The 15,161-nt window shown below is 40.4% G+C and overlaps 1 protein-coding gene across 3 annotated transcripts in view; it reads left to right on the top strand.

The window, feature by feature from the left end:
* Positions 1–15,161, top strand: part of pemt (phosphatidylethanolamine N-methyltransferase) — a 152,201-nt gene that overhangs the window by 118,624 nt on the left and 18,416 nt on the right. The gene's annotated exons all lie outside the window — the stretch shown is intronic.

Genomic DNA, 15,161 nt, shown 5'->3' on the forward strand with positions numbered 1-15,161 from the left:
ATTTACTAGTAACGTCACCATAGCTGCTTGTTTATTTGTTTAAAAATTCTATTATTTTACAGGTAAGGCATAAACATGGAATAAAACATTCATATGTAGTTTAAACATACATTATATAGATCAGTAATAATGTTTTTATAATTTAAATAAAAATATGCGTTGTTTATTTACACGTAATTGATGCTGCTTACAAGTAAGCTTGCATTGCAGCAGCACGAACTGCAGCAGACTTGGGCAAAACAAACTTAATATAACAATCACCGTTCCAAGCAGGTTATCGGTCACAGTCACATTTTACTACTACTACTAATAATAGTAATAATAATAATAATAATATGAACTTATGATTGTAAAGTGACCCCGGTGATTGGATGTGCCTCCATGATATATCAGCCATTGCTTGCACAGTTTGCGTTCAACATTTTTTTTTTTTGGTCATGTGGGCATTTACCAGAAAAAATCCCAAACAGCAGAGGGGTTTTCGATACATTTCTTTCAATACAGCTTACGCTATACAACGCTTTGCTGTCGAAGTGGTGATTGAAGAAATGTGCCTCTGGTTAAAACAATCTGGAGGGGGAGGGACGGACGGTGCCCAGTTTTTTCTAAATTAAAATTTGGTGCCAGCATATATTTGTATGTTTCAAACATATTCTACCATAGCACTTCTCTTACACTGTCTTGTACACTAGGTATTCCGTACATATTTTACTGAAGCACTACAACCGCTACAGGTACCACCCCAGTGCTTTGGATACTATACCCTGCTATAGAGTTACTACGTATAATGATTTGGTTGGATTAATAATAATACAACAACTTTTGTTTAAGTAATATGCATTGTATAAATAAAGATTGAATTGTACAAATGAGTGACATTTGCTGTGTGATTTATGGTATTCACACATTGTCAAACGATTTCTATTAACAGAAAAAAAAAAAAAAAAAAAAAAAAAAAACATACAGTGCGTGAATGGCGTCTGATGAACCTTTGAAGGTTTAAAACCATCTTTGCATTCCTGGCTAGCGAATGAACCTTCTAATACAGCCTTAATTACATGAGTCAAATACAGAGATGAATTGTTCTCATGAAAGCCTCTCATCAGTGAGCGCATGATGCTGTGCATGACCTGCATTGAAAACAGGGGCCAGCAATCCCACAATGTAAAGCAAACACAGATTTCTTTCACATTATGTTTTTGTAAAGAGAAGGAGAAAAATAGAAATATTTCAGTGCAGCTTTCATTTCTACTTCTGTGCTTTGGAGCTCTGCCCTGTTTTATTCTAGATTAAATAATTGTAAACAGTAAATGGTGATATGTTTGTAGTAGTTTTGTAGTTAGTTTATTTTGCTCAGCAGTTGTTGTTTATGTAAGCCATGTCCCCTGTCCTCCTAGTAACTGTTTCCCCAGCAACACCATTGCATGGGCTTGTTACCAAGGAAGAGAAGTGTATCACAGATACAGCATCCTGTATAAAGATACTGACCTCAGTGGTGTGAGTGAGAAACAATACAATAATAAAAAAACACCCAGAATAATTCAGAACGTGAAAATAAGTGACAATCACAATTTTAATTTGGTGTTACCGGCTATTTAATAAAGGTTATATTTTTGCATCATAATCTATATCACAAGTAATATTCCAACCAGAACTCTGTAGAAGTTCCAGGTATTAAGTGCTACTGATTAGTAATTAAATTCAAGAACAATGGCATTTAAATAAGCTTCTGTATGTATGTTTGCTCCTCCAAGCGGTTCTTTGCTTAGTGTTATGGCTTGTGTTATTGTATGGCCTTGTACGGTATGTAAAAAAAATCCTTCTGAAAAATATGAAATGGCTCAGCAATGGATTTCTTGGAATTTATACATGTTTTGCATGGAAGTGGGATTCTGTGAAGCTGGGGATGTTTGAGTTCTCAGTCACGGTTCAGACTGCTGCATCGGAAGCCATAGAAAGCGCAGGACCTCTCAGGCAGGGGTAAGCCAGCACCATAATATGCAGTCAAGACTGTGTCCGCAGTCCAATGCGACAGTCGCTGCTTCAAGAGGGGCTGTCCTAGGGTCCGTGTCCTGTGGCAGACAAAGAGCTAATCAGAATGATGCAATGCTCTTGTCGCAATGGAGTATATAGGCTCAAACAGGGCCTGCGTGAGAGCCTCCAGCACAACCCCAAGGCTCCACAGTTAAAACACAGTACAATACAGTGTAGATGGGAGAGAGCACACTGTCTGTTTGATTGTAAGGCCCAAAACACGTGGTGGTGGGCCAATGGAGCCGGCAATTTTCCTTTTTTCAACTCAGCAACGGGGCTGGCCCAGGTGAGGAAATACACGACTGGTTCAGGCTGTAAGCAGCCGCATTGCAGCTAATCCTCTGCGCAACCCAGAGCGAGGCTGCGCAGCAACAATCAAAACAATGAGGCCCCGGCCGGCGGCACAGGCAGTGGCTGGTGGGCTAACTCGACAACGGGGACAAGGCAAGCCTAGCCTCGGGTGGAGTAACAGCACTTTCCCAAGCAAAAACACGCACGCACTCCTTTAAAATCAATACTGCACAGGCAGTCGACTCACAGACGACAGACAGTAAAGGCAAAGCAGCCTGTAACGCAAGCAAGCAGGCTGCTGAAAGGACAGTTAATAGAAAAAGAGAAAAGGCTACAACTTAGGAGGCTACTGATTCCGTGAAAGTGGTGAGCCAGCTTTCAGCACAAAGTACAGGAGAACTAGCAGCAGCTCAGCGCAGCACTTTTTAAGTAATAAAAGAGGGCTCAATCCAGCACATATGGTTTTACCTTACCAGCCTGAGAAGCAAAAAGAGGTTGGACCCTTCCCTGCTTGACGGTTTTATCCCCTCGGTAGGCAGGACAGAGGAGTTCACCGGGGGAAGGAGGCCTATCTGCAGCTTTGAAAGTAAATTAGCCATCTAGATAAATCAGTGAAATTGGTGGAGTATGGGATTTGTAGTTTTTAATGTGTGATTAACTGTGGGCAGTGGACACCAATAAACTACATTCCCAGTATACGTTACGATTGAGCTATGAGTTAAGATCCGACTGTGAGTTTTTTTTTCTTTGTTTTATACTTTTCAGTGAAAAAAGTAAATCATGTTTATTGTTTATAGTCGCATACATGCGCCTATATTAAAATGTACGTTCACACACGCATATTTTCAGTCTCATATGCAGAAACTGTTGGGATATTTTCATCTGTGCTACTGGATGAGACAGAAGGCTCTGCCCATCATCCGAAACAAAAAGTGTTGTATGTTTATATGCTAGTGCTTGTTCTGATTTGTCCTGAGAGCTACAGAAAATCTTTTGCAACCCACCCGTGGATCGCAATCCACGTATTGGCCACTGCTGATTTACAACAAAGAGACACTTCTTGAGTGGTGAGGGGATGAAATGGGCTACCTAGCCATGTTGCTGAAGGAAACTGTTCTTCACACTGAGAGTGGTGAGGGGATGAAATGGGTTACCTAGTAATCAGTGGTGGCTGGTGGCCAAAGAATATTTGGAGGCAGAAAAAAGGCAGAGGGCTTAGGGTCCACTTAAGCTCCCACTAGCAGTAGAATCTTATTACTGTATTCGGACTGACAACACTTTTCATATTTGTAACAGGGTGAGGAGCCCTGTACAATTATTTATTTAAGAACAGGGTCTCCTCCTCCACCCCTGTGTTATTTTGTGTTTGTTTATTTATTACACTATGTAACACAATTTTTGTTCCTGGGTAGTAAGTGTTATTTCCTAATTGCTTATGCCTCAAAAGTATAGAAAATGGCTATTATTCCCCACAAACTTTGCTTTTGTGACCAGGACAGTGATATTTTGAAATTTACCTATTTCCAATGAGAAAACGGGCGAATTTGTGTCTTTTCGTTCACATAAAGTCAGAAAAAAACAACATATGAATCCAAATTAACATGTATTTATACTAAAGTAATACAAAAACGACCACAAAAGATTTAGAAGGGAGTAGTTTTTTGAGATTTACGATTATACTGTAAATCACTTTCACGAATCAGCCCCCAAATGTAGTCTGCCATCATGTTCTCGTTATACTGTCCTTGGTAGCAGCGTTCAAAGTCCAGTATATCCTGGTGGAAGCGCTCGCCTTGCTCCTCCGAGTACGCTCCCATGTTCTCCTTGAATTTATCAAGATGAGCATCAAGGATATGGACTTTGAGGGACATCCTACAGCCCATTGTGCCGTAGTTCTTCACCAGAGTCTCAACCAGCTCCACACAGTTTTCGGCCTTGTGATTGCCCAGGAAGCCCCGAACCACTGCGACAAAGCTGTTCCAAGCCGCTTTCTCCTTACTATTGAGCTTCTTGGGGAATTCATTGCACTCCAGGATCTTCTTTATCTGTGGTCCGACGAAGACACCGGCTTTGACCTTTGCCTCAGACAGCTTAGGGAAGAAGTCTTGAAGGTACTTAAAGGCTGCCGACTCCTTATCTAGAGCTCTGACAAATTGTTTCATAAGGCCCAATTTGATGTGCAGTGGTGGCATCAGCACCTTCCGGGGGTCCACCAGTGGCTCCCATTTGACGTTGTTCCTCCCCACAGAGAACTCAGTCCGCTGTGGCCAATCCCACCTGTGGTAGTGTGCCTTGGTGTCCCTGCTGTCCAAAAGGCAAAGATAGCAGGGAAACTTGGTAAAACCGCCTTGGAGACCCATCAGGAATGCCACCATTTTGTAGTCTCCTATGACCTCCCAGCCATACTCATCATGTTTCAAGGCATCCAGCAAGGTCTTGATGCTGTTGTAATCCTCTTTGAGGTGCACCGAGTGAGCCAGGGGAAGAGACGGGTACTTGTTACCATGGTGACTGGTCACATTGTGGCAGAAGCAGAGCTCATATTGACAGATGAAAAAGCTGGAAAAAGGTTGGTGACGCTTCCTCTGATCTGCGACTTGCACACTTTCATCCAACAAGTTCCACTGCTTGAGCCTAGACATCAAAAGCTCGGCATTGGACTTGGTGAGACCAAGATCTCTAATCAAGTCGTTGAGGTCTTTTTGGTTGGGGTAGTATGGGTTTCTCTCCTCAGCTCCACCTCTGAAATTGTCATCTGGATCTACAACGTCTTCCTCGCTCTCTGACTTGCTGCTGTCTTCTAAAGACGGCTGCTCTCCGGAGGAGTGGGTACGGGGAGCTCATTGCAGTATGGCACCGGGGCGATGGATGAAGGAAGGTCCGGATACGTGATAGCAGGTGCATTTTGCCAGTCCAATGTTTGGAAGGGTCCACCATGCAGAAGTAGCAGTTGCTTGAGTGGTCAGTGGGTTCCCGCCAAATTCTTGGGATAGAGAACTTCATGGCACTCTTTTCCACTCTGTACCATCCTACAAAAATACATTTATTTCACCCATGACTAATGTGTAAGAGATTCTCGCAACATTTTTCATATATGATATATTTTTTAAATAACATTGAAAATTATAAAACATTTTAAAATTAAAAACTTTTACAATTTTAAAAATTTTAACACATTTTATAAAATAAAATTCCGAGCAACAATTGTCCATCTTACCTTCCGGAGTTTTTTTGCAGTGCTCGCAGGTGAAATGAGGTGCCCAAGGTTTGTCTTGATCCCCGACAGGCATGCCGAAATATGCCTTGTAGGCCTCACACATCTTAGTATCTTCGCTCTTGTCTTGATAAATTGGCCGCAGACATAGCAAAATGCATCTGCCAGATGCTTGCTGTTAAATGTGCATGTCTTGTATATTGCTGCTGCATTTTATAACATGTGTAGGGGTGCTGTCTGCATCCATTTGTGAATGAAACTACCGCACTGCCATAATATAATTTTTAATTTATTTATTTTTTCACTTTGAAATTTTAAAGAGCTATGCTAGTAATGTTGTTGATGCTGAGTCACTAGGATCCTATAAGACCAAATCTGACACAGTTTTGAGATCAATCAGCTACTAGGAACCTGACTTTTTTCAATGTTCTTATGTTCTATGTTACTATGTACTGTAGGTAGTGCCTTGAAAATCTGACCCATTGAATCAAGGAAAAATACAAACATTTGGATAAAGATGAAAAAATAAATAAATGATAGAGTTAGAGAATAAGTTTAATCTGTAATTTGAGAGAGACAGACAAAATTGTTTATTTTTTAGGATTCTGATGCAAGTTTAACCATTATGAAGAACGCTTTTTTATCTGGGTTTTCAAATGGTGCTCTATGAGATTGTTATTTGAGCAGAGGTAGGGGATGTGAACACCTAGTGTGAACCGTCTATTTTTAAATGAATTTTATCTTAGCCTAATGGCCATGAGAGTACAGTGGGACTGGAAATGTGTAATATTAGATATGCTGTAGCCAGATTGTTTTCAGAGCCCTCAGAAACCTGACTGCATCAACACTTTATTAGAATGTATACAATCTGTTTTTTTAAATGGATTGGGCACAGTGCATTTCCTGAGCAATATAATCCAATTGCCACAGTTACCTGGTTCCTGTCTGGATTTACTTATTGAAGAAAAACAGACATTTACATTTTTTCTGGCTTTTTCAGAGGGTATGTTCATACTTCCTGGGTCATTTCAATGCCGAAGTGTCTCTGGGTCAAGTTACTTGGTGAAAGCATGTCAGTCAATAGGGGAAGCAGCTGATTGGTTATTTGTCTGGAAAGAAGTCGCTGAACAAGTGGTGTAATGGGGCCAAGCTCTTTTACTGGTGCCTGCATGTCTGATGAGGATTAGTTAATCAGAGCAGTTTCAGTACCTATTGTATTACCAGTATTACTTTCTGAATTGTCCTCATAAGGGGGCATCTGAAACCCTAGAAACGCCACTACAGCTCTCTGAAACCCTACAAACACCACTACAGCTCTCTGAAACCCTACAAACACCACTACAGCTCTCTGAAACCCTACAAACACCACTACAGCTCTCTGAAACCCTACAAACACCACTACAGCTCTCTGAAACCCTACGAACACCACTACAGCTCTCTGAAACCCTACAAACACCACTACAGCTCTCTGAAACCCTACGAACACCACTACAGCTCTCTGAAACCCTACGAACACCACTACAGCTCTCTGAAACCCTACGAACACCACTACAGCTCTCTGAAACCCTACGAACACCACTACAGCTCTCTGAAACCCTAGAAACACAACTACAGCTCTCTGAAACCCTACGAACACCACTACAGCTCTCTAAAACCCTACGAACACCACTACAGCTCTCTGAATCCCTACGAACACCACTACAGCTCTCTGAAACCCTACGAACACCACTACAGCTCTCTGAAACCCTACGAACACCACTACAGCTCTCTGAAACCCTACGAACACCACTACAGCTCTCTGAAACCCTACGAACACCGCTACAGCTCTCTGAAACCCTACAAACAACACTACAGCTCTCTGAAATCCTACGTACATTGCTACAGCTCCCTGCTGCCTTAGTTGCACCTCCAAATTCTTAATTTTAGCTTTACATGCCATGTGATCCTCATTCGGTAATTCATACGTATATTTTGCTGCCATAATGTGTATGGCTCCTTGTGAGTCATATAACTGTCTTTCTAATTCAGTAACATGGCTGCACAATTTCTCATTCTTTCTTTTAATTAGTTTTTAATCAAACCCACAGGAGATGGCTGTGGTGGCAGTCGCCTATAACACAGCATTCTGTGATTCACATCCTTTAATTGTCTTTTGCAACACAGTTTATTTTCTCATCCACTCAAGATCATCTACCCTTTCATTTTTCCATCTTTCCTGATTCAGTTTACCTTTCTGTTTGCTTATTGTTTTACCTCAGACAGCCTTGTTTATATGATCTGTCACTTCTCCATATGGATCTGCACTAACCCATATCTTTTCGAGGCGTTCCCTTTTGCACCCACAGCTCCGCCCCTGTGGTCAGCCGAACTCCAGTCTCTTATGAACAGGTGTTCTCAAAGATGACTGACTAGAGTAACAGACTGCGGATTACATATGCCCCCCACCCCCCCACCACCACCACTAAGATGGCAGCCTAAAACTGTGACAACATTACATTGGTAATTCTTATTCTGTACTATTCTGTACATTATATGTATATATGTACTGGTCATCAACCTTTTCGTCATACTGATAACTTTTTATATACTTCTTGTACTGACTTCAGATCTATGGAGTTCATTTGTGCTCATTATCCATGCCTTTGTTTTTTTTTTTTCAACAGAGGCTGCCTGTACTGCTGTGTAATGCACATACTTGTTGAAGAACATGTCTTTTAGTTCTTTCTGGTAACCAATGGAAACATTGTCACGTGTATCAGGTATTCTGTAGAATCAGGTGGATGGAAACAAGAAAAAAAAAAATTATAAAATACTCTTGGTTCTGCTTTTAGCCTCCACCCTAACCTGTAACCAGTGCAGAGATAACCAGTTCATGAGATAATGCAGCAGCTCTCTAGTACTGTAAAAGGTTCAGCAGTACTAGATATGAGTCCGTAGAGTAAAAAGCTCACAAAGCTGCCTAAAAACATATAGTATCCACAGGGGAGCAAGGGCTGTGTTAACACTTCTTCACATTCAATGTATAAAACCATTTAGGAACCATTGAAGGAATGGAAAGCAAAAGAAAAGATGGCTGTTCATAGAATGAATGACATCTGAAGTAGCTTTACTGACAATCACTATTGTTGCGCTATTGTTGAGCTATCACTATTGGCAATCACGATGTTGTAATGTAACATTTTTACAAATATTTTCGTTAGTATAATATCTGAAGCATTTGATTACAGTGAATCTTTATTTTCATTCTCCAGCCAAATGTTGATGAAAGCTGTAGCTAAACGCACCTACTTCTCCCTTTCTCTTTTTAATAAACTAAACTTGCTGCATTTTTAAATGTTTTTATGCAGCTTTGTAATGTAGAGTTACCGTTTCTGCACTTGTGCACTGTGGAAGGGAGACATGTTTACTTGTCTTTCAAAAGAAATTCCTTTTGAAATGTTCTTAGTCCTAATTTGATATAATATTATACTATGTATACATGGTATATAGCTATATTAAGAGCATATTTTATTAGATTGAGAAACTCTCAAAATAGCATTATAATTAGAAAAAACAGGTTTTTCATGATTATCTATGCTTTTAACTGTATATACTTGTCTATAAACACTTAATATTTCATTATATGATACGTGTACTTATATAAACTGATAATCATCAGAGTCCACTTGTGTGCAATTAAGGTGTTTAACATGATTTCAGATTAAATACACCTGTCTCTAGGAGGTCCCATAGTTGGTTCGTACATTTCCTAACAAAAACTATGATGACAAAGGAACATTCAGAGCAAATCCGGAATAAGGTTCTTCAAAAGCACCAATCAGGGGTAGGATGTAAGAACATTTCCAAGGCATTGAATATCCTCCGGAGAACAGTAAAGTCCATTATTAAGAAAAGGAGAGAATATGGCAGAACTGTTAATCTGTCTAGAACATGCCATCCTCAAAAACTGAGTATCCGGGCAAGAAGGGCACTAGTCAGGGAGGCCACCTAGAGGCCTATGGCAACTCTAAAGGAGTTACAGTCTTCCACGGCTGAGCTGGGAGACACTGGTCATACAGCAACAATAGCCCGGGTGCTTCACAAAACTGGGAGAGTGGCAAAAAGAAAGCCATTGTTGTAAAAAACTCACATAAAATCTCAGCTAAAGTTTGCCAGAAGGCATGTGAGAGACTCTGATCAAGTGGAAGAAGATTCTGTGGTCTGATGAGACCAAATTGAGCTTTTTGGCCTCAATGCTAAGCGATATGTTTGGCGCAAGCCTAACACCGCACATCATCCTGAGAACACCATCAAGCTATGGAGATGCTTATCTGCGTCAGGGCCTGGAAAGTTCGTGAAGATAGAGGGCAAAATGGATGCAGCAAAGTACAGAGAAATCCTGGAGGAAAACCTGCTGAAGTCTGCAAGAGACCTGGGACTTGGGAGAAGATTCATCTTCCAGCAGGACAATGACCCCAAACATACAACCAAAGCCACACTGGAGTGGCATAAAAACAAAGGTCAGTGTCCTGGAGTGGCCCAGTCAAAGCCCGGACCTCAATACAATTGAGAATATGTGGAAAGGGTTGAAAATTGCTGTTCACCAAAGGTCCCCATCCAACTTGATGGAGCTTGAGCAATTTTGCAAAGAAGAATGGTTAAAAATTGCAGTGTCCAGATGTGCAAAGCTGGTAGAGACTTATCCAAATAGACTCATGGCTGTAATTGCTGCCAAAGCTGCCTCTACCAAATATTAACTCAAGGGGGTGAATACTTATGCAATCAATTATTTTCTGTTTTATATTTGTAATTAATTTAGAACAATTTGTAGATTTTATTTTTCACTTTGACATTATGGACTTTTTTTGTGTTGATCAGTGGCAAAAACTCCTAATTAAATCTTTCTATGTTATAACACAATAAAATGTGGAAAAGTCTGGGGGGGGTTGAATACTTTTGAGAGCCACTGTGTGTGTGTGTGTGTGTGTGTGTGTATATATATATATATGTACACACACACACACACACTGAGTATACAAAACATTAGGAACACCTTCTTAATATTGAGTTGCACCCACTTTTGCCCTCAGAACAGTCTCAGTTCGTCAGGGCATGGACTCTACAAGGCGTCGAAAGCATTCCACAGGATGCTAGCCCATGTTGACTCCAATGCTTCCCACAGTTGTGTTAAGTTGGCTAGTAGTGGATCTCTACTCCGGGTAGCTCATTCCATCTCATCCAACAGATGCTCAGTTGAATTGAGATCTGGTGATTGGGCAGGCCACTGCAGTAAGCTGAACTTATTGTCATGTTCATGGAACCATTCCTGGAAAATCCTAGCCTTGTGGCATGGGGCATTATTCTGCTGAATCCATTAGCAGATGGATACACTGCTGCCATGAAGGGATGCACCAGATTGGCAGTGAAGTTCAGATATCCTGTGGCATTCAAACATTGCTCCACTTTTATCAAGGGGCCCAATGTGTGCCATGAAAACACACCCCACACCATCACACCACCACCACCAGCCTGCAGTGTTGACACGCGGCATGATGGTTGCATGTACTCATGTGGTTTTCTCCATACCCTAGTCCTCCCATCAGCGTGAAACAGTAGGAACCATGATTCATCAGACTAGGCAATGTATTTCCAATCCCCCAGTGTCCAGTGTTTTCGTTCCTTAGCCCACTGCAACCGCAGTTTCTTGACGAGTTGTGCATTCTTTTATGGGTCTTTTGGCACCAATGTTGTACTGGACTGTCAGTTGACTAACTGTAGCCCGTCTGTTGCTCTGCACAATTCGTGTCAGCCTCCTTTGGCCTCTTTCATCAAAGAGTTGTTTTCGACCACTGGCCTGCCTGAAAAACAAGGGGACTATGAAATTGAGAAATATTTATGTTTTTCCTTTTATGTTGACTTGCTGTTATGGTAAAAGTTTCCCCTCTTCCTCCAAGTCCTGACCCTGCCCCCTCTCCTCCCCTCTGAATTGTGTTCTGATTTTATGATCTGGATGCTCAGAACTGTGTGCTGATTTTGTGATCTGGATGCGCTGAACTGTGTGCTGATTTTGTGAACTAGATGCACTGAACTGAGAGCTGATTTTGTGAACTGGATGGCCACTCTGGACTCATCCAGCCCTCGTGTTTAGCTTGCTCAGCCCTCATGTTCAGTTCATCCAGCCCTTGTGTTTAGCTCGTCCAGCCCTCATGTTTAGCTCGTCCAGCCCTCATGTTGAGTCCTGGAGCTGCTGATGTGCACACAGCAGGCTGCAGATTCAATGGGATGCCTGCTGCTAGGGCCCTGTGTCTGGTTTTCCATTTAGTTTCCATTACTACACAGGCTTGCTCACCTAATCGAATAAGAAACCCCAACATGCTTCATAGCCTGGGTCTCTTCGACTGCCTCCAATAGGTCCCATATGAGCCGTGTTTTTATAAAAACTTGATAATAATGCAGTCTTATAATGCTCTGCTGTTGACTGAACTGAGACAGATGCCTTCATGTGAGTGGAGATCATGGGGCTTACAGTCCCTCTGGACATTACTGCGCTAAATGAAAAGCAAATTGCCAAGAGCATAGTGTTAATTAAAAAAGAAAAGATGTGTTATAGCATACCTGAGTGTGTGTGAGTGTTGTGTGTTTGTGTGTGCGTGCATGTGTGTGTTTGTGGGCAGGTATTACTATCAATGTGGGGACAAAATTTGACAAAATGTCCCCACAAATAGTAACTCCTGAAAAAACAACGCTGTGGGTACGTCCCCACTTTGTAAAACACCTTTTTAAGAACTAAATATATATTTAGTTTGTTGTCGACTTTCATCTTATGTGGAGTTTTGTCTGGCTAGAGTTACAAATAATAAATAAAAATATAGTGAGTGTCATTGAGAAGTCCCCACAAATATGGAAATGCAAACTTGTGTGTGAAAGAGATTGTTTGTGTGTGTGGGTATGTCTGAGAGAGATTGTGTTTGTGTGTGTAAGTGTGTGTGTGTGAGAGAGAGATTGTGTTTGTGTGTATATATGTGTGTGTGTATGTGTGTATGTCTGTAAGTAAAGAGGCACACTGGACATTGGCCTTACTTACGGTATTGATAATTGTAAAAGGATGATAAGGAACATAAGAACATAAGAACATAAGAAAGTTTACAAACGAGAGGAGGCCATTCGGCCCATCTTGCTCGTTTGGTTGTTAGTAGCTTATTGATCCCAAAATCTCATCAAGCAGCTTCTTGAAGGATCCCAGGGTGTCAGCTTCAACAACATTACTGGGGAGTTGATTCCAGACCCTCACAATTCTCTGTGTAAAAAAGTGTCTCCTATTTTCTGTTCTGAATGCCCCTTTTTCTAAACTCCATTTGTGACCCCTGGTCCTTGTTTCTTTTTTCAGGCTGAAAAAGTCCCTTGCGTCCACACTGTCAATACCTTTTAGAATTTTGAATGCTTGAATTAGGTCGCCACGTAGTCTTCTTTGTTCAAGACTGAACAGATTCAATTCTTTTAGCCTGTCTGCATATGACATGCCTTTTAAGCCCGGAATAATTCTGGTCGCTCTTCTTTGCACTCTTTCTAGAGCAGCAATATCTTTTTTTATAGCGAGGTGACCAGAACTGAACACAATATTCAAGATGAGGTCTTACAAGTGCATTGTACAGTTTTAACATTACTTCCCTTGATTTAAATTCAACACTTTTCACAATGTATCCGAGTATCTTGTTAGCCTTTTTTATAGCTTCCCCACATTGTCTAGATGAAGACATTTCTGAGTCAACAAAAACTCCTAGGTCTTTTTCATAGATTCCTTCTCCAATTTCAATATCTCCCATATGATATTTATAATGTACATTTTTATTTCCTGCGTGCAGTACCTTACACTTTTCTCTATTAAATGTCATTTGCCATGTATCTGCCCAGTTCTGAATCTTGTCTAGATCATTTTGAATGACCTTTGCTGCTGCAACAGTGTTTGCCACTCCTCCTACTTTTGTGTCGTCTGCAAATTTAACAAGTTTGCTTACTATACCAGAATCTAAATCATTAATGTAGATTAGGAATAGCAGAGGACCTAATACTGATCCCTGTGGTACACCGCTGGTTACCACACTCCATTCTGAGGTTTTTCCTCTAATCAGTACTTTCTGTTTTCTACATGTTAACCACTCCCTAATCCATGTACATGTGTTTCCTTGAATCCCAACTGCGTTCAGTTTGAGAATTAATCTTTTGTGCGGGACTTTGTCAAAAGCTTTCTGGAAATCTAAATAAACCATATCATATGCTTTGCAATTATCCATTATCGATGTTGCATCCTCAAAAAAATCAAGCAAGTTAGTTAGGCACGATCTCCCTTTCCTAAAACCATGTTGACTGTCTCCCAGTACTCTGTTACCATATAGGTAATTTTCCATTTTGGCTCTTATTATAGTTTCCATAAGTTTGCATATAATAGAAGTCAGGCTTACTGGTCTGTAGTTACCTGGTTCAGTTTTGTTTCCCTTTTTGTGGATCGGTATTACGTTTGCAATTTTCCAGTCTGTCGGTACCACCCCTGTGTCAAGAGACTGCTGCATGATCTTGGTTAGCGGTTTGTAAATTACTTCTTTCATTTCTTTGAGTACTACTGGGAGGATCTCATCCGGCCCAGGGGATTTGTTTATTTTAAGAGCTCCTAGTCCCTTTAACACTTCTGCCTCAGTTATGCTAAAGTTATTTAAAACTGGATAGGAACTGGATGACATGTGGGGCATGTTGTCAGTATCTTCCTTTGTAAAAACTTGTGAAAAGTAATCATTTAATATATTTGCTATTTTTTTTTTCTTCATCTACGATTTTGCCATTTGTATCTCTTAAACATTTAATCTCCTCTTTGAATGTTCTCTTGCTGTTGTAATATTGGAAAAACATTTTGGAATTGGTTTTAGCTCCCTTAGCAATGTTCATTTCTATTTCTCTCTTGGCCTTTCTAACTTCCTTTTTGACTTGCATTTGCAGTTCTGTGTACTCTTTCTGTGTACTTTCTTTTTGGTCCTTTTTTAATGCTCTATAAAATGCCTTTTTTCGCTGAATATTTTTTTAATTGATCTATTAAACCATTTTGGCAATTTAGTTTTACATTTAGATTTGTCTACTTTAGGGATATAATTGTTTTGCGCCTCTAGTACTACATTTTTGAAGAACAACCATCCTTCTTCTGTGGGTGTTTTCTCTATTTTACTCCAATCTACTTCTGTTAGTCTCTGTTTCATGCCTTCATAGTTTGCTTTTCTAAAATTGTAAACCTTAGCTTTAGTCTTTACTTTTGAGGATTTAAAAAACACTTCAAATGAGACCATGTTGTGGTCTGAGTTTGCCAGTGGTTCTCTGACCTCTGTTTTAGTTATTCTATCTTCGTTATTTGAAAAGACTAAATCAAGGCATGCCTCCCCTCTAGTGGGTGCCTTCACATGTTTAAATATAAAATGAAACATGATTGCAGGACACTTCATTTAAACATGTTGTGTACTCTTCAATCAGTTTATTGAAAGTTCTGTTTTAACACACACTATATATCAGTCTGTTCTGCAAAACAATAGAAAATATATCAAGTAAATATGTTACAAAACAAGGTGACTTAGACTAGCACATAACCTTCAAACAGTAACAAGTA

The sequence above is a fragment of the Polyodon spathula genome, chromosome 26 (genome assembly GCF_017654505.1).
Source record: "Polyodon spathula isolate WHYD16114869_AA chromosome 26, ASM1765450v1, whole genome shotgun sequence".
Taxonomy (NCBI): Eukaryota; Metazoa; Chordata; class Actinopteri; order Acipenseriformes; family Polyodontidae; genus Polyodon; species Polyodon spathula.